We start from the raw sequence: 22,204 nt of genomic DNA, 5'->3' as shown, positions 1-22,204 counted from the left end.
ACAGGAAATTAAGAAACCTCTGCAGCTTTAAGCATATTTGTGTCTGAATTATCTTGGAACAGCGGATTTAAACAAAAGTGAAACAAGGTTCAGCATGTGCTCGCTCTGGGCATGTGTGGTCAGCAACAACTTTCTGTTGAAATGACGAGTTGGTTTAAAGTTCACATGTAAATGATTTTAAAAGAATAATGTTTGTCATCTTCCAACATATTTAATATTTTTTATTAATTTTGTTACGTATTCAGATTTATTTTTCTGTGTGACCTTAACCTGTTTTAGCATCCTAATATGATGACTGGATATTACATGAAGGGTTGTTTAGTTACTGCAACTTCAATTTGCCTCATGCAAATCCCCCAACGCAGCTACTGAGTGTGTGACAGATAACAATGTAAGTACTTTAAAATCAGAATAAAACATGCGACTCCCCCACTTCTACATATGAGAATGAACCCGGTTACGTCAGTGAGCGTGTGTGGCCGGCCAGGGACCCAACAGAAACAAGACTTTATTTATTTTAGGGAGAAGTATAAGGGGCAGAATGAAGATGAGACAGATCCCCCTTTGAAAGTCTTGAGCCAATCACTGCAAGTTCATCCCAGTCTTCTTGCTGCAGACACAGTACACTGCAGCCAGCGAGTGTCCATCCTCTGTGGGCATGAATTTACACAGATGGTTCTTGTAGCAGTGGATTAGAGAGCATATTTCCTCAATAAGTGAAAAAAACAAAGGCTTCACTGAATTTATTATGTCTTAATGAGGAGACCTACATCGATGTATATTTGTGTGTGAACGAACCAGGATTTTTTTGTTTCATCAGTGGAGCTCTTATGTGGGGTCACACATTTAGAAACTAAATTCCTCAGGTAGGTTTCCTTCACATCCAAAGTCATATTATATTTGTTGTATTCTGAAACATTTTTAAGTATTTTTTATTATGGTTCCAGTTGGAAATTACAATTAAAAGGACTTGAGGGAAACAGTAAAATATAAAAAATATAATGTAGAATAAAATGTTAGTTGAAAGCATATAGAAGCACTTATAATGTTGTACAGTTACTGATGTTATTTTTTCTGTTCTTACATTGCTGGAAGATACAGGTTTTGTAAGTTAATGGTGTAATTCCTCATGGGATTGGCCAGATGTTTGGCATGACACAGAAATAAAAACTGAAAAAACAATGTTTAAAATACAGTTAATAAAATATAAACCTTATATAAAAATGATGTGGCCATGAAAAATATTTTAAGTCATATATAATGTATCTGTTTTATTTGAGTTTATCTTATTTTCAATCTTTCATCTTGCTTCTCTTTTATATTATACTACCTACCATATTTATATAAGTGTCTTTTTATATTGCCTTTTTTTAATTTTGCATGAATGCCTTTTTATGTCTTATGTAACACACTTGTGTGCTACACAAATAAAATGACCTTGCTCAGATTATTGTCCTAAACCCTTTTATCTCACATCCTTTCTTGAATCCCAAATATTCTTTAAACATCTATTATAAATTAATGCAAATAAAAAAAATATGTACAGCTTGTATTAACATACATTTTTAAAGTTTTAAAGAACTCAAATAAAAAATTTAAATAATGATTGACTTTGATTGGAGTTTATTTTTTTACCTAAATATACAGAGACTGCAATCTATAACACAATATATTTCATATGTTTAAAAAAATCTTTTGTTTGCATCAGCAAATATGGATAAATCTTTGAATCTGTGACGATAATCCATTAAAAATAAAATACCTAATGTTCAAAAATCCCTACATGTCTACAGAAGCAGTGCAAATGTAAGCAAATACAAAAATGCCTGCCACATGTAAGAATGCCTTGTATACATTAAACTGTACTCGTCTCAGAGTGTTAGTGGTGGCGTGGCTGCCTGGACTTCTCGTGCCCTCCAAGGTGAGCTCTGTCTCCACCAGGCGAAGGGGACCATGGGAAAGCTCGCATGCCGATTAATCACGGCTAATGAGCTGGAACAGTGTAGCTCGAGCTGCCTTCCATGACCATCTAACCTCTCACACACACTCACACACAGACGTAAAATGTCAGACACAGACAAACGTGTGAAGGGCAGAATAACAGACCCATTTTCTACTTGTATTGTCTGCCATTACATTTAAACTTGATCATTGATAAATAAGCACACATCTTTTACTGTATGTAAAGGCAGCATTAACATGGTCTAAAGATTAATTATTGATCTTTTATTTCTTTGGAGGCAACATTATCCCATTATTTATTCTTTTAAAAAAAGGACTTAAAGAAGTTTCTATTAAAAAAATAAAGCACTGCATTGTGTCAGATTTTTACAGTAAGAGAAAAAAAAACTACTCTGCCAAATTTCTTTCTTCGACAATGTTAACAAAGTTGCAAACTTACCGTTGTGTATTCACAATTCTTGGCATCAAAGTGACCCCTGTAACCAGCGGGTTGTAATGAACAGAGTTTAAACAAACAAGAAAGCAGAGCGTTGAATGAGAGAAGGAGGAAAACAGAAATAAGTGATGTCACGTAGAGAGTGACGAATGACAAAGTTGATGTTGATACTCCAAGTATGTTTCAGCGCTGAAAGGCGTGCCATGCTAAAAAGCATGTGTGACTCCATTATATGTGTGGGCAAGAAAGTGAACGACTCCATACTACACTCTTTAAGTCTATTCTTTGCTTTAAATATTCTGCCTAATACCTAGTTATCACATAAAAAAACTAAGTGAACCAAAGTGGCGTAAGGACAAAAAAATAATAAAACATCATCTCTTTAAAGGTCCTACATGGTGCAGCTGTTATTATTTCATGTTACATATGGCAAACCGTACATAATGTGGTTTCTCGACCTCTCTCTGGCTACTGAGGAAGCTACAGCTGTGGGCCTCTTACTGTAACCGTAATCCTTGTGGCACATATATCTTAACTGACGCTGGTGAGTGCACATTTCAGTTATCATTCCTGGAGGCACATATATCTTCAGTCCGACTTCTGTTGCAGCGTCCCCCTGTCCTTGCACCCTGGCAGGTGACGCGACAGAGAAACTGAGGGAGGTGATTGTTATTTAAATTCTTCGGAAAATAGATCCGTTTGCTATGTGATTACGGTCCCTGTGGGTGGAGGTCACGAGGGTGTGGTGGTCCAGAGAGCTATTCTACAGGCTGTAAATCACCATGGGTAATCTATTTGATGGTAGAAGTGCTAAGGCAACGGGTGTGGCCTTAAAATCATTTTATCACAAATCGCCTCGGTTGGGATTACATGTTTAGATTGTAGCCCGATGCCCACATGTTAATTAAGGAATCCGAGCCTGCGGACTGCACTGTGGAATGTCTACCTGAGCAGTGTCATATACGTATACAGATGCTCACTTTTTAAAGACACACACCTGTCTGCAGTTTCAAATGCGGTGAATGGAAACTTCAGTAAGTGATCCCTGCCAGAAATGTGTGGTATGGGTGTTCGTGCGTATGTCATCCAAATAAAGGAAGGTTTAGCCAAATCCACCAACTGCTTATGGCACATATCCCATCGTGAGGCATCCAAGCCACAGGAAACCTCCCACCATAACATGCTGCAGTTAAGATGTTATTCTGAGTGTTGCTGCTACAGTAGCTTCACAGTCTTCAGGGCTTTTAGGGAGTCAATCTTTAATTTGAGGGCAGATGTAAAGGATTTTGTCCACCAATTCGTCATAAACATGCCTGATTCAAATAAGTAATTACTTGTAGTTGCTCACAACGGCACATGCACTGACTCAGTATCACCAACAAGCCTGACTAAAAAGATCTTCTGCATCCACACAACCTCGTAATTCTCAAATCAGCCCACGCTGTTAGTTCCATCGGTGTGGGAAGAGAGGAGGGTGGGGTGACCTCTCTGGTGTGTTTCTAATATCTCTCCGAAAAATCCCTGCGGGCAGCATCGTCTTGGGTGTTCCAGGGTGGATTCTGATGTTGTTATATTTAACAGGTTCCCAGCGCAGAAAGCAGGGAGAAGAAAGAAGAGGAAAAGAGAGGGAGAAAGAAGGCAGTGTGATGGCGAGCTGACTGCAGATTCTCTGCCTGACCTGAAGGAAAAAGCACCCTCTGTGCATGGATTGGAGTAAGATCTACATTGCCCTTTTTCTCTTCTTTGCTAACCCTCCTTTTTCTGTTTCTTGGTGGGGAGGAGGGATGTAGGTAATGAAGCTTAAGTGAGCCTGGTGTCTGGTAATGTAATATACACAAAGCCCTTGTCAGGTCTGGATCCAATAATGTGTCATTTACCCCGTCTGGAACAGATTGGCCCAGATGATCGGAGTGAACCTTTGCCCGGGTGAAGAGTACTCAGCATCCCTAGGCCCGGAGGCCTTACAAGCAGCCCTCTCCTCTCCCCGTCTCCCTTGCACCTTTCACCTCCCCCCACCCATCTCTTGTAAAAGCAGCATGCTTCAAATGAGATAGTTTGTATGACGTTTTGTGTGACCACGTTGGACCGTTTTCTCAGCTGCGTCATTCGTACTTTTTTGTAAACTTTTATTTTCCCTAAAGGTGTTTTTTGTAAGAAGCTGACCAGTGTTAGAAGTGTGAATAATTTGCAGACACTTAAAATCCTGCCCATTTTCACACCAATGCACACTTCATCACACAGACCTCAGAATGTGGTTTTTGGGAACAAAACTCCCCAATCTGTCAGAGCTTTCCGACACTTGGAAAAACACTTTGAAGCATCCAGTGGCATTAAAGCCATTCCAAACAAAATCCAACAAGAGCACATTGTCAGGAAACCTCAAATAAAAACCATTACTGCCATAAGACAATTCCCTCATCCAGAAAGGAAAGAGCAGGTGCACCTGAATATCATGACTGGAAGGCACGTTTGAAATACAAACCTCCGTCAATGAAGGACAATTTTCCGACTTGCTGTTAAATCGAAAGACACACAAGCCTGACATCCTTGGATCATGTTCAGCATCACAAGTTTAGGTTGATCTCATACTCAAGCCTTGGTGAAGAGTCAAGTCTTCTTCCCATGAATAATGGGATGCCACAGGGATCTATTCTTGGTCCATTACTATTTACATTATAGATAAATAACATTTTTCCTCCTAATCAGTATTTCAATGTCCATTTTTATGGACATGATACAATTTTATTCCACTACTCCCAGCCTCCAATTACAGATAGGACCAAGTACAGTACTTGGTTTTCTCTACATCCACCGAAGTCTCTGACTATCCAGCAATACTTTAAATGGTATCCCCACCTCTCTTGCTGAGTCATACAGATATTTAAAAAATTGGCGTGACAGGAGACATATTCATCATTTACAATTCATATTTATCTTTCCAAGCAAGTACCCAAGTACCCTATTTATCCAAAAAAAGCTTTGCCATTAAATCTTCTTCTCTTCTCTCTTTTAAATAACTCTCAAATGGCTAATCAACCTTAGATATCCTGTAGGCACTAACCTTAGAATAACTAGTTTCAGGTATTTTGCACGTTTCAAATGGTATATTTTTGTAAATTTGATGTGTTGGTCTTTTGTACTGGTTGTTTGACTATGAATGTTTTGTTCTCAAGTCTCTCTTGAAAAAGACATTTTGATCTAAGTGAGACTACCTGATAAAGTTATTAATACTAGTAGCCAGCATTAATGATAAGTCTGGGTGTCCATTTGTGTTAACATTCGTCACCACTGCAAACCTATCAAGTGTTGTTACATACCATATTTGCATGATAATTATCACCTCATCTCCCTTTTTGAGTCACTGCTTGAGCTTCAGGAGGTTTGGGTGCTGAGGTAGATTGATAAACAGAACTGACAAAGTTACCCAGTCACAAATGGCAACACGCCTGTTAGTAAAAGGCTTCAGTTAATGATTGACATGTTAGCAGCAGGGATTTTAGGGGAGTGTGTAGTTCTGTTTTCCAATCGATGCATTTTCTCCCTGTGTTGGTGTGGGTTTTCTCCGGGTTCTCTGGTTTCCTCCCACAGTCCAAAGACATGCAGGTTAGGTTAATTGTTGACTCTAAATTGGTGTGAATGTGAGTGTGAATGGTTGTCTGTCTCTATATGTCATCCCTGTGATAGTCTGGCGACCTGTTCAGGGTGTGTCCTGCCTTCGCCCAATGTCAGCTGGGATCGGCTCCAGCCCCCCCACGACCCTGAATAGGATAAGCGGTTACATGTAATGGATGGATAGACGTTTTCAATTGAGGTCAAAAAGTCTGTGGCAAAACAGTGGCATACATGTTGGTGAACTTTTCTGAAAAGTTTACTGAACATAATAAATTTCAAAAATAAAAAAAAATAACAGACTTTGATACACAGTGGTAATATCACTGGCACTCTGGAAAGCTATTTCTTTTTTTTTAAACATTAAGCCAACCATGATGAAGCCTCCTTCACTTGCGGCCTGTGTTTTCACAGGCACCGGGGTGGGCATACGGTATGAGATCATGTTGCTAATGACTGGTAGTGGTGGACTGTGTTTTAGAAAAGCAGCTTATCAGCAATTTGTAGCTGAGTGCATTCGCTCACAGTGGTAATTACAAACGCAGGGGCCAATGGAGTTGCAGGAGAGCAGGAAGTGCGGGGCTAGAAGGGCATGTGTGTGAATTTACCACTTCGTCCCTGGCTGCCTGGGTCCTGGGTGCAGCCCCGGGCCCACACAGAGAGCGGGGGGCCCTGGAAGTCTACAGCTGTGGGTGAGAGAAAAGAGAAGAGAGATACTTGGTGTGGAGGTAGAAGGTGTAGAGGACGTACAGTTTTAATCTTTTTTGGGAAAGTGGACAAAAGTGAGACAGAATGAACTAGAGAAAGGACCCGGCTATTTATATCTTTTCACCTTCCTCACTCTGAGGAAATTCCTAAAATGAACACATTTTTGACTTAGCTAGACACAGAGGATGAATAAAAGGTGAAAGGAGGGAACACAGAAAAAAAATTCAGTCTTCAAGACTCCCAGCCCTCCTATTACATACTCCAAATGTGCAATGTTGTGCTCACCCAGGCGGAGTCATTCTGGAGGCTCCTCCGGAGTATTGCAGCTCCCCTCCGCTCTGATTTAGTACTGTTAATAAACATGATGTAGTGCTTACAGTGATTGCTCAGACAGGAATGTTTCTTTTTTACTTCTCTTTTTCATACCTACACACACTTTCACATGTTTGCATGCGGCGCTGAGAGAGGAAGAAAATGTGGGACTGCATGGTTTATTTCAGACCCTCGCTGCTTTAATTATTTAAGCAGAGGACACAGACAAAATTCTTTTGGGGCAGGTTTAGCACTCACTGTGAAATGCCACCCCATTTCCCAGAATTATTACTCCAGTTCTGTCCTGTTGCTTTCTGGAGCAAATCCAGCAACGTGTTGGATCAGAACACCAAGGTGACAGGGCTCAGACTTTAATTATACTTCATCCAGTTTAATTCTGTGGTGTTTTTATTCCGTTGTACTTCCAATGCACATATATTTGTGTTGTGTAACATCATACCAGTAAGTGTATGGTTCACTGTCAAAGGTTGTTGTCACTGTCAACAATAACCGTCAGGTGGACAAAGCTGCATAATACCTGTAGCCTTGAGGTAAGGCGAGCTTTTAATTAAAGACAAATCCATTTGTCCGATCATGTGCTGTATGCTCGGGGAGGATCTCTCACTAACTAAAAAGACAATTTGCTTGTTTCAAGCCTCCTCAAAAAAAAAGCAACCATACCCAACAAGCTGAATTTATGACGTGCCTCCCAGCTTCTCCCTGGCGCAAATCTTCCAGCAACGTGCTCCCGGCGCAGAGCCCACATGGCCGGCCACAGCTGGCTCTTATTACAAACCCATACAGTAGCCATTCTTTTTCACTTACCCCCCTCCCTGTTTGGTGACGCTTATTAGAAATGTAACATACTAGTCTGGGAGTTTGTTACAGATTTATGCGTCACAGGTGCTCCCTTTAAAAAGCGTGCAAGGGTTACCGTGCAATCTGCGCCAAGACAACATATCTTCATGTAAGAAGGGTGGAGTGTGACTAACACTGTGTGTTTTTAAAATGCTGGCTTGTAAATAAAAGTACTGAAATTGGAACACTGGTTCTGGATTTGACTCAAGGTTGGTGAGATATATGCATTTAATATTATAACGAATTGTGATTTTGTCATGAAACCCAGGCTAAGAACCAATGTGGAGAAATTTAGCGAAATGTTCCTTAGGTCATGATTTTAAAAATGTACCTGGTCATGAGTATTTCATGCCTATTACACTTATACTTGATGGTATTGTGAATGCATTTGTTTATTCAGTTATTTATTTATTTTATATATCGGTATTATTTATATAAAGGTTTTTCTTTTCCCTGCTCCTTTTTTGATCATGACATGTGTTGAAGTTGATCAGCTTAAAGTGTACATTTTGTAAATTACACAAGAAGTCGACATTAATAAATAAAATAAATGAATTGTTTCATTGTTCATTCATAACCATCTCTCGTTTCACCCACTGGACTTATTCTATTACCAAATTAAGTGTTACACTCAGCTAGTAGCACTGCATGGTTGAGTCAATTATGAACAACGTTTTGTACTTATGTTTGGAATTGTTAGATTGTTTACAGGTGATGTATGAGTGATAGGTTTGACGTGGCTCCATACATTTTGGGGGGAAAAAAATTTAACTTTATAAGCACTTAGTTTTTATAATCACAAAATCTACATTGCAGCATTAATTTCCCCAAACAAATTACATTATACGTATCAAACAGAATGATTTAATATTGTTTGAGAATACTATAGTGTACAATAGTGAATGTTCATGCTCAGAGTAATATGAGCGTTCACTCTCCACGTTGTGAGGATTGTCTGTATTCGGCTTCATTTCCAGAGTTGCCTCTTGATGGACTTTGACTGGTACCTGGTGTGTCTGCTGCCCATCTGTCAACACCAGATACCCTGAGCGTGAGCCTGTGTGCCGGCAGACCGTTCCACCCAGAGTCTGTAACTGCTGCCAACACGTAGGGGTGGATCACACTCCTATGGAAACACATAACGGGGTCCCGAAATTGCTCCCGACTGACTCCTGGCTCTGAGCAAGCACGGACACATTTAAGAAATAGAAAGCATTCTTGTTCGAGCTACGAGACTTACAACAACATGTGACCAAGGGTGATGAGTTCATGGACTAAGCTTTGAGTCGTAAGCCGGTCTTCTGACAATGTCTGTCTCTTTCCGTCTCTGCCTCTGTCTTCAAGTTTCACAGGCCACTCTCCCTCAGATGTGTCCCTCCCCTGCCCCTGTCTCGACTCCTCACTTTGTCTCCACGCTCAGCTACACCTCTCCAGTTACTTGGCACCACACCTCCTGGTTGTTATCCCCTCAGCCTCTCTCCTTTGACTCCATCCCCACCCTCTCATGCTGAGGGGGGACACTCAATGCCTTTAATGTGGCCTTGGCCCCATGTTCCTCCTGTCTGTCTGGCTGATCCGAGAGCAGTGGGTCCCCAGCTCCACCCTGGGTGATTGATGGCAGGGATGCCCTCTCCGCTCACCCTCCACGCCCCACCCCCGGCTCGGCGGACAGCATAACGTTTCATGAGCTCATCTGTGTGGCGCCCAGGAGCTGCACCTCAAACGGAGGCACCACTCTTGTCTCGTCCCCCCACGACTCCCTGGGGGACACAAAGCATGTGTGACCTCCCTTTACCCACCCTGCAACCCCATCTCCACAGGACCCTCCAGTACCCTCACTGTATCCCCACTGACTCCAGGCTCAATCCCCCGACAGTCAGACCAGAATATCCCTTTTTACTCTGCTTTTTCATATCCATCCTATTATGCTCATTATTACATAAATACCACAAAATAAAATGTCCCCGGTCCATTCACCTTTTCACTTGCCTTCACTGATTGCAACCTTATTGCCAGACAATGACTTATATATTGAACAATTCTGCAAATACCCATGTTACGTTCAATGACAACATTTTTGGACATCCAGTGGCAAACTTTTTTAAGTTCTCACTTTCTACTAGGACTGGGCGATATGGCCAAAATGTTCATTCTTGATATCACGACATCACGATACAGCATGTTTTCTGGTAATTCAATAAATAGATAGTCAATATGAAATAACCACACGGTAAAGCATATTGTTGTATACCCCTGTGTGAATTAAATATAAATAAATAAATAAATATAAAATAAATAAATATAATAATAATAATAAAATAATATAATGATTTTAAGAAATTCAATGCAAAATGAACATAACAATTTTACGTGAAACTATAGAGAAGGAAAAGCCTAACCTATATGGCGATAAAAACGATGTAGAAAAATATATATGATAGAAATTGTTATATCGTTTTGATGATCTATATCGACATATTGCCCAGCCATACTTTCTACAATATGTGCGCATGGCAACCATGGTTAAACTATGGTTAAGGCATAGTTTGGGTTTAAATTACTACTTTGTTAAGTTTAGAGGACCTTTGTCGTTATGGTTACAGTAATAATGATTTGGAACAATTAGGCTCATGCTTAAAAAAAACAAAAAACGTTGACCCTCGAAGGGAAATACAAAACAAACAATGTCTTCTTATGTTGAAATCTGGCCTTTTGTTGAACCATCTATCCACCCCGACCTCCTCACATGGATTTTGTCTCTCTATTATAATGTCATCTGACTTCCTCTCTTGGTCATGTCATAATTACGAAGGCTGCTAGAGGGATTTTTGGGGCACTTGCAGAAACGACTGATGCTGTCGTTTTTCTTGGGAGGAGAGTCTCATCAGACAAAATCATTAACTGAAAAAAAAAAACTCAAATATTCTCTTGGACACCTAACATCTTAGTTGGAAAGCAGCACTCAAACGTTATGATGTATTTAAGTTAGTGGTTCTTGATTAATTATGTAACCTTCCTCTTGAATATATTAGAACGACAGCTTGTTCTGTCTGATCGACGGTCCAAAACCCCAAAATTAAAACGATGAATCAATTATCATAAAAGCTGGCAATTAATTTTATCAGGCATTTGTTTAACTTCTCTGTCAATAAAATAACTGATTTATTGTTTTCTTGCTCCATAGTTTCGCATTATGACGTGGAAGTCTGTCCCCCACACTCGTTCATCCAGCTGCCCACCTTACCTTAACCTCCTCTCAGGAAGCCTGGAAAGGCCTGTCCTCCTCTGCGTGTACGACATTCCAAGTGAGGAGGAATCTGAGGACACTGATCACCTAATCTCCCCGACCGAAGCAGCACCTGTTGGGGCAGCGCTGGAGCGGAGGGGGGAAAGAAATCCAGATCGGTGGCAGCTCTGTGTTGACCCAATACATCTCCCTCTGTATCAGGTGGTGCTTGCTGCTATACTCCACAACCACATGTCAGTTTGCACAGACAGGATGAATGATAGAAACCCATTTACAGTATGTAGTAATTCTTAAAATATTGAAATGTAGCCTCTAATGAGATGCAGTCTATCATTTTTGTTACCTCATTATCTACCCTTACTCTCCATGCAGTGACTCCATCAGCTCTATTTCGAGGAGTTTCTCTTTCTGAAGAAATATCATAATTTCTCAGAAACATTCAAGCAGCCTGATGGCGTTGGGAGCCATCTGACCCAAATGAAACTAGATCATTCATGTAAGAATAGAGCACCAATGAAAAGACATACAATACAGTCTGAGGTCCCGTTTGACAGCCAATCAAATATCACGCCCAGCTGTTCATGAGGTGACCATGTGCTGAGGAGGGACATAAATCACAGGAGGAGGACGCTGCAGTTGCTGCTCGTGCCTGCATGTGGTGAACACGCTGAGATTTTTGCCATAGCTTCTTATGAGAACTTGTTTGTGTTATTGTTCTGTTTACACTTGGATTTTGTAAATGTGTCTCAGTGATAAATCGCGTGCTGCCTATAAACACTTCTGTTTCTTAAAAGTAACCCACTACAATGTCTGTTAAATCAGAGATGACAAACAAGCGATTCTATAAAAAAGCCTTTAACAAGCTTGTTTATTGGTTTCTATGATTAATGTTCACTGCCGGCCTCTGAAATTTTACTGAATATATATATATGCCACATGTGTTCTTTGTGTAGACTACAATATGAGGGTACTTATGCTCTGGTTCATCTTGATAAATGATCTGGATTGCTCTCGGAGTGAGATTGTTAATGTGGCCAGAGGAGGTCTACTTTTTCCTCTTGTCCAAGGTTATTTAAACTAAACCAACCATTCCTTTAAATGTCTCAAATCCCGTACAGCATGGGCCACAGCCTCAATGCCTGACAGAGGAACGCTGCTTTGCATGTAGCCTGATTATTATCTGCTGCACAAATTGCTAGCAGCTGGGTTGTTCACGGCTGACGGTCCCATAGTTTATGTATTGAAACTGTTGGAATGTGGACAATTACCACTTTCACTTTCTCACAAAAACCCTAATACAGTTTACATAAACTGTTCTCTTGAAAATCCTACTTTAAAGGGCTTTATGAGCCTCCAGGGCTGGTTCAAGTAGATAAAGAATTTGCCTCTCTGGTAGCAAGGACAAACAAAAAAAAGGAGACTGTTTTTCATGCAAAAAGATGATTTTTCACTTAAACGAGGCAGTTCTTTTACATAATTGAGTTTTAACAAGGCTTCATGTAAGTGAAATATGTTGTACCACCCACTACTAAGGTCTGCTGAAGGTTACATTTTACCAGACTACTATATCTCTGTTGTGATTTAGGGGTCACAGAAAGAGGAAACCACGAAGAGGTTAGCCAGCAAACAGTTGAACTCCCAAAAAAAGCTTTTGCTGCCCATCATATGCTGATTTGTCACAGTGCAAGAAAAGTCAACGCTATGTTCCAGCAACACAAGTTCAAATGCGGGCAGATGAATGTATAATTTGAAGTTTTATTTAGCGAATGAGCAATCGTGATCAAGTAAGAAAAGACAAAAAGCACTTACAGGATCATTACAAGTGCAAAAGTGAATCCAACTTTTGAAATAGCACCATAATAAAGTGCTTTTAATATGGAAAATCTTATTTGGATTTTCGGGGGGAAAAGAAGTCGTAAAGGAGAGGAGAAATGGACTGAAAGGAGTCAAGTTGTCCTTCTTGTCTAAAAGCTGGTGAGCACCTTGCGAGTGGTCGAACAGTTTAACCTATAATTACTACAATTAAAATAATACTCATATTAACAAAGAAAAATTGCTTCCAAATGGTCTTTCACATGCGCACGAAAAGAAAAACAAAAACACATGGGCACGGTTCGGTTTCAGAATTTTTGGCACCAGAGGATGACGTGTCAAATGTGAATTAATCTTTCATATAAATCTGGAGCAGTTTCATGATACCATAGAACAATTTCTGTATGACCGTGTACATTTTTGGAGTCTGGCTTACAATTTCAAGCAGCAGAATTCATGCTTATCTTTGGTGATAGAGATACATACATGCACATAATGCGTGCTGGGAATACCCCCATGTATGTTGCTTGACCTGATTCCAGAGCTGGACTGCAGGCAAAACAACTTCACTGTGTCTGAAACCACTGAGAGGATTCAGAAAGTTGTTCATGGACCACGTAACTAAAAGGTCAAGGAAGGGAGTGGAAGAAGATGGGGTGTGAACACAAAACAATGTGTGTGTGTGTGTGGATTCAGTGATTGATCATTTCCATTCTAATCTCTCACACTTAAGTGGTCTCTCAGGTACAGTGAGGGAAATACAGTAAATATTGCAAATACCACCCTGTCGTGTCACAACCTTTTTTTGCGAGGAAAATTGCAGGGGTTGACATCAAAGTCAAAAGTACACTGCCGAAATCAAAATGTCAGCCGTATGCCCTATAAAAATCACTGGACCCCTCACTCCTGTGATGAAGAGAAACAAGGGAGACTCCAAAGTCAACACAATTTTCTCTCTTTCTCCAGAAAGAAAAAAAGCCCACTCGCAGGTTTTGCCCTTTTGCTGCTCGCAGCCTGAGGAGAGCTGTTAAAGAGACCTCCAGCGGTATTACTGCTTGAAGATATATATTTTTTTCTTCTGGCTATAACGACCTCATGTCCAGTAAGTGCCCTCCCAGTGAAGTATTGATGTAGAGGCCTGTTTTTGCTGAGGAGTGTGAGGGAGTGATCAGAGGAGTCCTGCGGACAAAATCGCACTGCTGACCCTGGATATCAGTGATTGATGTCAAATGTGACCATGAAACCCAACAGGGGTTGTTGTACTTTTGATTTTATTGGCCACCATGTCAGGCTGTCTGGTGGTTAAAAGACCTGCATCGCTACAGTATAAGTCTTTGTAGAGACGCTGCTGAACAACAGTATAATGATACGTTAGGGTTTGGTAATTGAATTCTTGGCCTATTTGTAGAGACAACAATATACAGAGTGATTCCCGTATGACTGTCATCTGACCACAATGATATAGGATATTATACCCCGGGTAATTCTAAGTTATGATGATGATAAAACACAGTGTTACTGAGCTTTTACATTACTCTGCTTTTTAGTTGTTGATCACAGAAAATTCTTGTTTAGTTTTACATACAGAAAAGTTTACAAAAGCACATACATCAAGACAATAATAGGTGCTGGACATAAGAACATGTAAAAGACGGAAAAAAATGTAGTCAAACATAGACGATACTCCCATGAACAAATATTTAATTACTACTAAGTAGTGATGTTTTGAGTGTCAAGCTCTTCTTCATACCAAGAAGTTTGAAGAAGAGCTGCTAGTTTTACATACAGCACTGTACAGATTGTGTACTGTTAAAGAACATACCAGTAAAATGATTTTAAAGCAAACACATTCATATAGACATAGTTCACAGTTTCAATACTGTTTTAGGAAACACAATTCTGCATAGATTACATTTTTATCATTATGAAGAGGAGACTTTTATATTCAACCCTGCAACATTTTTTTTTATAATACTAATTTGTTCTCCCACACACGTTGTGATGAGAAACATAATTGCTGCTTCAATTAAGTTCACAAGCAACAGTTTTTTGAAGCCAAATTTTTTCATTGTACGCATGTTGTAGGCAATGTTGGGAGTAATTAAGTGGCAAAATACATATAATTTTAATCTTTTGAATTTTTTTAAATTAATATTAAAATAGAGGTACTATATATAAAAAATATTGGTGATTACAAAGAGGGTTACATCCGAATATGTTCTTTTCGGTAACAAGCTTATATGTAGCATATTTTCAGACAATGTGAGTCAGCAAAGCCGTTGGGACAAAGTTGAGTGTGACACCATCAACGGTAGGATGGCTTACAAGGAGCGGTCTCTACGTCCAGGTATTCATTTGTCAGTATGCGCTCAAATTTTGAGCATTATTTTTGATTGGCTCTCTTTGAGTTTGAATTTGCCAATCAAATCAATGTGCATTGCTCAATGAAACCTGAGTCTACCATGTATGGAGGGGGTCAGGGTGCACGGTGGAAATATAAAGTGAAGGACTTTAACATCCTGAGTCCCACCTGCAGTAGGCAACAAATGCACGTTGGTTGATGTAATAGGGAACACACTTTGACTTGAGGCTTGAGACTGGGTGCATTAACTTCTTCAATATCTAATGAAAGTATGATCTTTCTCCTAACCTTAACCATGATAATAGCCTAAACCTAGCAGCATTTGGGTTTGCAGAACATAAAGCCCAGTATCTATAACCAAAGTTCTGTACTTTCTGCAGCCAACCATTCACCCTGAACCCCTGCATACAACCTCTCTACAATATAGAAATATTACACTTCCATGACTGCCAAAAATATTGCCAGTGAACATAATCCACGCACTAATTACATTTCTTCAAGAACCTCTTCGGCAAAGGAAATTAGTAGTATATGAGCATGTTGTTAGGTGATTGTTAAGGTAAGTAAGGTGAGATATGTGTCCATTTTACTAAGTCACATGATGAAATGAGACTTCAGTAGATGCCACCAACGGGTTTAAAGTGAACACAGACTAACTGGGTTTGTAAACAGGAGCAAGCTGGGTGCAATTTACTGAGATGTTACTCAATTTCTGGGATTTAGGGGTCAAATTTAAGTTCACACAGTTACCCCCTTCCTGCACAGCTGATATTGTTGGCAACTTATCTTGACCGTGCCTGACCAGTGAGTAAGCCATAGTTAGTGGGGTGGTTTTGACCAAAGGGACCAACAAACTTGGCTTGACCAGGGTGGGTCTCTGACAAATGCTGCGTGGGGAAAACCGCCTATCTGCTGCGTGATTAATGTGCTGGTTCTTTGTGGAGACTAAACTGGAATATCCCACGCATCACCATCCATCTAAAAGTCCACCTCCACCCATCGAGCCTGTATGCACGTACAACAATTTGCGGAGGCGCATATATACACAAAAATCCACATTGAATACTGGTTGTATAAAATATCATGAATTTCAGACATAAACTTTATAGTATTTGTTCGGCAAATTATAATTTTATATGGTCTAGTGCTGTAGTGTTGAGTCTAAAATCATTGTTATGCAGTAATATATGTCTGAACCGTGTATGTGTGTGGGATGACTGCAGAGGCTAGTTGTGTAGAGGAAAGCAGCAATGTCCCTCCCCTCAGTGTCCACAGAGTGCAGTCAGGGCAATGGGGGAGACGTAAAACACTGGCTACATTTTTCTCCACATTTATGCATACTCGGAGAGGAGAAAAATAGACCCGTGGTTTATAATTCCCCGATTTCTCTGGAACATGCATTGAAATGTAAACGAGTACAATAAATTCACTTTTAACTGCCTTCCTGGGAGTTAGCCACATAGTCTGGACTTAAGGAACTCTCGTACTTTCATTAAAAGCCACATCATTCCTTGTTAAAGTAACAATGTCCATCTCATAGAGGCTGCAGCGTGTGTGTAGTGAAACTGCGTGATAACATCTGTGCTCGGAGACGTTTGCGGTTAAAAACATGGAGGTAATGAGTTCGTTGGGTTTTCACCAGTATCTCTTCACACTTTACAAAATTGACCTTTTTATAGCCACATTGTTGATTAGTTTTCATTTGGTTCACCATGTTTATGTGGTGTTGTTTCTGCCGAGTGTCCGCTCAATGAACGATGAAGACAATTTGCAGCACAGAAAGCTTTCAGTAATGACATTTTAATATGGATCTCAGGGGAGGTTCGCTGGACCAGGTCAGACAGAGGAGAGGATTTCACTTATGGATGTAAATTAACTCTGACTTCAAATTGCATGTAGTTTGCCACGGGAACAAGCACTCTTTTTGGGCCTTCAGGATGTAAGTCACATTTTCTGGGGTTCAAATTCAAGTTCACACAGTTACGCCTTGCTGCCATTCGAAACTTCAAATGTGCGAAGCTGATATTGTTGGCAACTGGTCATCTTCCGTGCCTGTCCATGAGTGAGCCACCGCCGGTGGGCATTATGCATATTATTCACGGATCTTTACATTGATCAAGTTACAATTATTTTTTTTCATTGATCTTATGAAACTACAAGGCTTAAAGGAGTTTGACATAATTCACTTTCTTGCCAAATGCAAGAAAGTTCAATGAGAAGATGGATGACACTCTCACATCTGTATAGCAAATATGTAGCTGAAGCCAGCAGCTGGTTAGGTTAGCTTAGCTCAGCATGAAGACTGGAAACAGGTTTGAAACAGCTAAACTGGCTCTGGCTCTGGCTCTATCACTTTATATCTCTCTTTGGTTTTACCTGCACAAAAAACAAAAGTGTGAAAAACAACAATTTGCCGCACTATTTCTTTGCTATAGGAGCAATAACTTCCTGGAGTCTCTGCTGGTTGCCTGGCAACTGCTCAGAGCCAAGAAATAGCCGGGCACATATGGTGCCTTCAAATGGGGTCTTTACGAGAAAAGTCCATATGAACATCCCCCTCTTGTGGTAAGTTTCGGAAAGCTCCGAATTCACGAGTTGTGACGTGTTTGTTGACGTTGTCAGAAGTGGCGGAGGCCATGGAAGTTAATTTTTTGGTGGATGATAAGTTATTATATTGTAATTTTAGTCGTATATTGTTTTCTTTCATAATTGTATAATATGTCTGAGGGAAATGTTGATATTCCCAACGGCCTCATCTTTTCCCTTTGTCATTAAGCCTTTCCTGCATTATGTTACCCACTTGCTTGTTAGCCTCTGTGGCTTCTAGACGCAGACAGTAACGTTGCCGTTGCAGCGGTGTTCGCACGACTTAACCACTTGAATGCCAAGCATAGTCTACAAGACTTCCTACGTTGTAAACACGAGCTCACGGTTTTTATTTGAAGAGAACCCATAACCCGCCCATAAAAACAAAAAAAATATTTTTCACACTTCCGTTTTTTGTACGAATTAAATAAAAGGAGATGTAAAGTTTCAATAAGAGACCTTTAAAAGGGGGCTGGTGCGTGGTTTTTATTTCACTTCAGACTGAGTCAGACTAGCGGTTTCTAGTCTTCGTGCTAAACTAACCTAAACTGCTGCTTGCTGTAGCTTTTTATTTACTGTATGCATACGTGAGAGTTGCATCGATCCTCTCATATAACTCTGCAAGCAAATTCAAAGCAAATACACAAACTATTCATTTAAAGCCTCCTGCTATTTCCAAGCAAAACACTGTTCTTTTTCAGCCGTTCTCTGAAGCTTGCGGGGCATCAACCAGCAATATACCCCGTTAGCGTCTTTCCATAAAAACATGGCAGCTGGAGCCAATAGGGATGGAGTGAGAGAGAAAGAGAGAGTGAGAGAGACAGAGAGAGCGAGAGCGTAGCTATGTGCAGGGGAACTCGGGAGGCACTGGGGCGTAATTTAAACAGGCGACGGCTGTTGTGCAGACAGGAAATGAGAGGAAGGCTAGTTCCTGGGATGGGACTGAATTGGATGTTTCAGACCCAGACCGGTATCAGAAAGAGGAGACTTATGTGGCGTTGTTGAGGGTAACAGTAAGGTCATTGAGAGCAGCGTTTCCTTCTCTGATCATTGGGCGAGCTTGTCAGCACCGCTATCTCAGTTCCCACATCCCTCTCGAATCATTTCAATGGGTTGGATTCAAAGTCTGAAATTCAGGCCGGAGCTGAATAAGACCTCCTGTTGCTGCGCCTGTTTATAAGCTCCGCTCCACTCTTATATGCTGACTGCTTTGATTTGAAGTTTCGGGCAGTTTTCATCCGATGGAAGGAAGTCGAGTTGAAAAGGCACGAATTATTTCAATATTACATCAAAAAACAGGATAAAAAAATATGCTTAGGACTGGTCTGAGAATGCCCAATGCGGCTGGGTCTTTTTTAGTCTGCGGTTTTGATTTAAAACAGACACACAATACCGTAGTCAGGACCCCACTCTACCTAACCGTTCACATGTCAGTGCACTAGAGGAGCAGGCAGGCCCACGCTGCTCTGGACTGTGTAATACCCCAGCCATCTTGTGAGTTCTCACTGCTCAGCCTCATTGGAGTGCAGAGTCCAGTGCCAGCCCGCCAGATTACTGCCCCTAATCAATCTGATTAGCCCGAGAGGGCGGACACCTTTGGCTCACATCTGGACTGCATGCTCCGACTCCCCACAGTTTAGTCTGACAGCAACAGAGCCGAAGCATTCAGCTGCACAGGAAGCCGATTCTGATCATTCAGTGACGTTGGTGGCAGCGGGCTTTGTGTACCATGTGTGTGTGTGTAGAAAGAAGTCAGAAAGTGTATGTACTGTTGTGTTAGAGTCAAAGCCAAGTCAAGATAAATGGATGGTGGATACAATCGTGGGAGTGATTTCTCACATAAATTTTAAGGTTTAGAGCTGAGGTTTTATTATGACTGATGGCATAAAAGGAACTTAGGGAACTGAGGTATCTGCACATTTAATGCGATCACAATCTAGCTGTTCAAATGAATTAATTTCTATAGTAAAATTTCACAACACTCCCTTGTGAGAACATTTCAACCGTGCTCTAATGATAGTGAAATACAAGGCCACACGTATGAGCCCAGTTCCCCTCACTTTCTCCGCTCACAGGCAAGAATAACAGCCACATAAGTCATTCCAGGCCTCCTATTATAAACAGGTGTCACTTTGGTGATAAAAAATGACATCTTAATTCAGAGGCAAGACGCTTTTGTCAGTGCGGATTAACACATCATCAGAAGCGATTTATTTTTATTGTGCCAGCGTCGTTTGGGTGGAGGTCGAGCATGTCAGTGGTTCTGGGCCTCTGCTTCTCCCGGGGGACGCGTCAGAGTGACACGTTCAGCCTTGATGTCTCTCTACAGAAGAGAGAATCTCCTGATGTACGATTGGGATGAGTTTTAAAAGAAGTTGCTTGACATTCAATTTAAACATCCATGTGTGTACTTATGTTGTGGGACAGTTTGGGATGTGTAACTTTATCGTCATCCAGACTAAGTTGCTTATTATCACTATAACTCCATTACAATCAAATGGAAATCATGGAAAAGTTAAAGATGACCGTATCAGAGCAGTATTTCAGACAATTAAAAGCCTGTCTGCTCCAGGTGCACGAGTATATTGCTCATTATTAATTGGGCTGTGATGATGTCACAGATCCAAACAGTAGTCCTACTATGAGTTTTGTCTTTTCACTGTTGATGTGGGCACTAGGGCTGTAAAAGAAAATTAAACTTTGAATGAATTAAAACTACAATTAATTAAAATTAATTGAAATGCAACCCACAAAGCCTGCTACATCCTAAAGTATGTTGTAGAATCAATGTTTCGTTCATTTGCAATGCCTCGGCTGCCTCACTTGACTTACAAACTAGGGTTACTGTAAGGCTTCTTTTTTTTTTTAAATCAGCAACAGTCTCAACTTTATGCACATTTTTTTCCGTCTGTGTTGCAAAAATCAAAAATGCTTCCTCCCATTATTTTTCAGAAGGTTTGGTGTCAGCATGGCCCGCTAGTTTTTCTCCATTTTACGTTAGCAAAGAGAGCAACAATAGGACAATATACTGTGGCCATGCAGTGGGTAAGATGAACAGTATGTGATTACATATCGAATATTGAATTTGTTACCGCTTTGAACAGCAGTTTGTATTTTGAATGAGACAGACCTATGGGGAATCTTAAAATGTGGTAGAAAACTAAAAGCTCAACAAGAACATTTCTATCAATAATTCAGTTGCTGATTATAGTGTTTTTGTTTCAGAGATATGACAGGGACTGTGCTGAAGAAGACTTCTAGCAGGAGATGCAACAATGTGACCTCGAGTCACAAGTGTGTGCAGCTTTTTATACCACTGACAACAGCTGATTTCACTGATTACCTTCCAGCAGAGAGGAGGGATGGTTGAGTGAAATGACATGGTTCAGTGATTAGAGTGAAAACTTGCAGCCTCTCGGTCTTCAGCTGCACTTGCTTAAGAAATTAACATGTATGCTACTGCTTTATGCATGAGATTGAGAGGTGTGTGCATGATTAGAATGAATGATATGTTTACTTTATGAATTCCACTTTTAAAACCGAAACTGCTGTGGTAAGACAACATGCATTTCATATACAATTCAACCTTTGTTTTAAGTGGCTGATCACACACTCAGGTTGTCTAGTAAAGCATCAAATTCATATATTCATTCATATATGTCACAAAATAAAATAAATACATATTAATGATGGAGAGCAACCGTGGTTTTAATGCTTCAGTATGACTTACCAGGCTGTTTCATCCAGAATATTTGGATGAAGATATACTTTGCACCTGAGGTCTAAAATTCTGTCTGATAAACAAGTGCAGATTTTATTTCTCTAATTTAAAAGATTAACTGTAACTGTGTTCAGACAGAACGCAGGACAAATATTAGATGTGGGTTGATAATTAGGGAATTTGTGGCTTTATCATTCTGCTTCATAAAAATACAGCGGCGAAAGGAAAAGTCAGCCTTGTTCCGAAGGCCCATTATTCCAAAACCCCTAGTACAAAAAATGTCCCTTGGGACCGAAAAACCCATTTGTACAACAGCCTGTTATCCCGAAAATAAACAGCCATTTTTCCGAAGGCCCATTTTTTGTTTGATTCTAGTGGATTCAACAGACATATTAGTAAGATATATTTAAATAAGCCCATACAGCCAACCAACCTTCACTATTTTTCATCCATGCTTATTGCTTAAAACTCCATCTTAAAACTTGCATTGAAATACCCGATCCTTCACCATCTAATAGCACAGGGGGACTGACATGCAGTGGTCTCTGCAGGCTCGTGCTTGCTGTGTTTATGGACACGCCCGGCACTTAC

The 22,204-nt window shown here is 40.4% G+C and overlaps 1 long non-coding RNA gene across 1 annotated transcript; it reads left to right on the top strand.

Annotated features, from left to right (window-relative positions):
• The first annotated feature begins 552 nt into the window (after positions 1-552).
• Positions 553-8,519, top strand: LOC141776273 (uncharacterized). The gene is made up of 3 exons (XR_012595722.1): positions 553-866; positions 3,980-4,111; positions 4,290-8,519. It is a non-coding gene; the product is annotated as an uncharacterized LOC141776273 (long non-coding RNA).
• Positions 8,520-22,204: the final 13,685 nt, after the last annotated feature.

Source organism: Sebastes fasciatus, chromosome 11 (genome assembly GCF_043250625.1).
Source record: "Sebastes fasciatus isolate fSebFas1 chromosome 11, fSebFas1.pri, whole genome shotgun sequence".
In the NCBI taxonomy this organism is placed as follows: domain Eukaryota; kingdom Metazoa; phylum Chordata; class Actinopteri; order Perciformes; family Sebastidae; genus Sebastes; species Sebastes fasciatus.
This window is presented reverse-complemented; position numbering and strand designations above follow the sequence as displayed.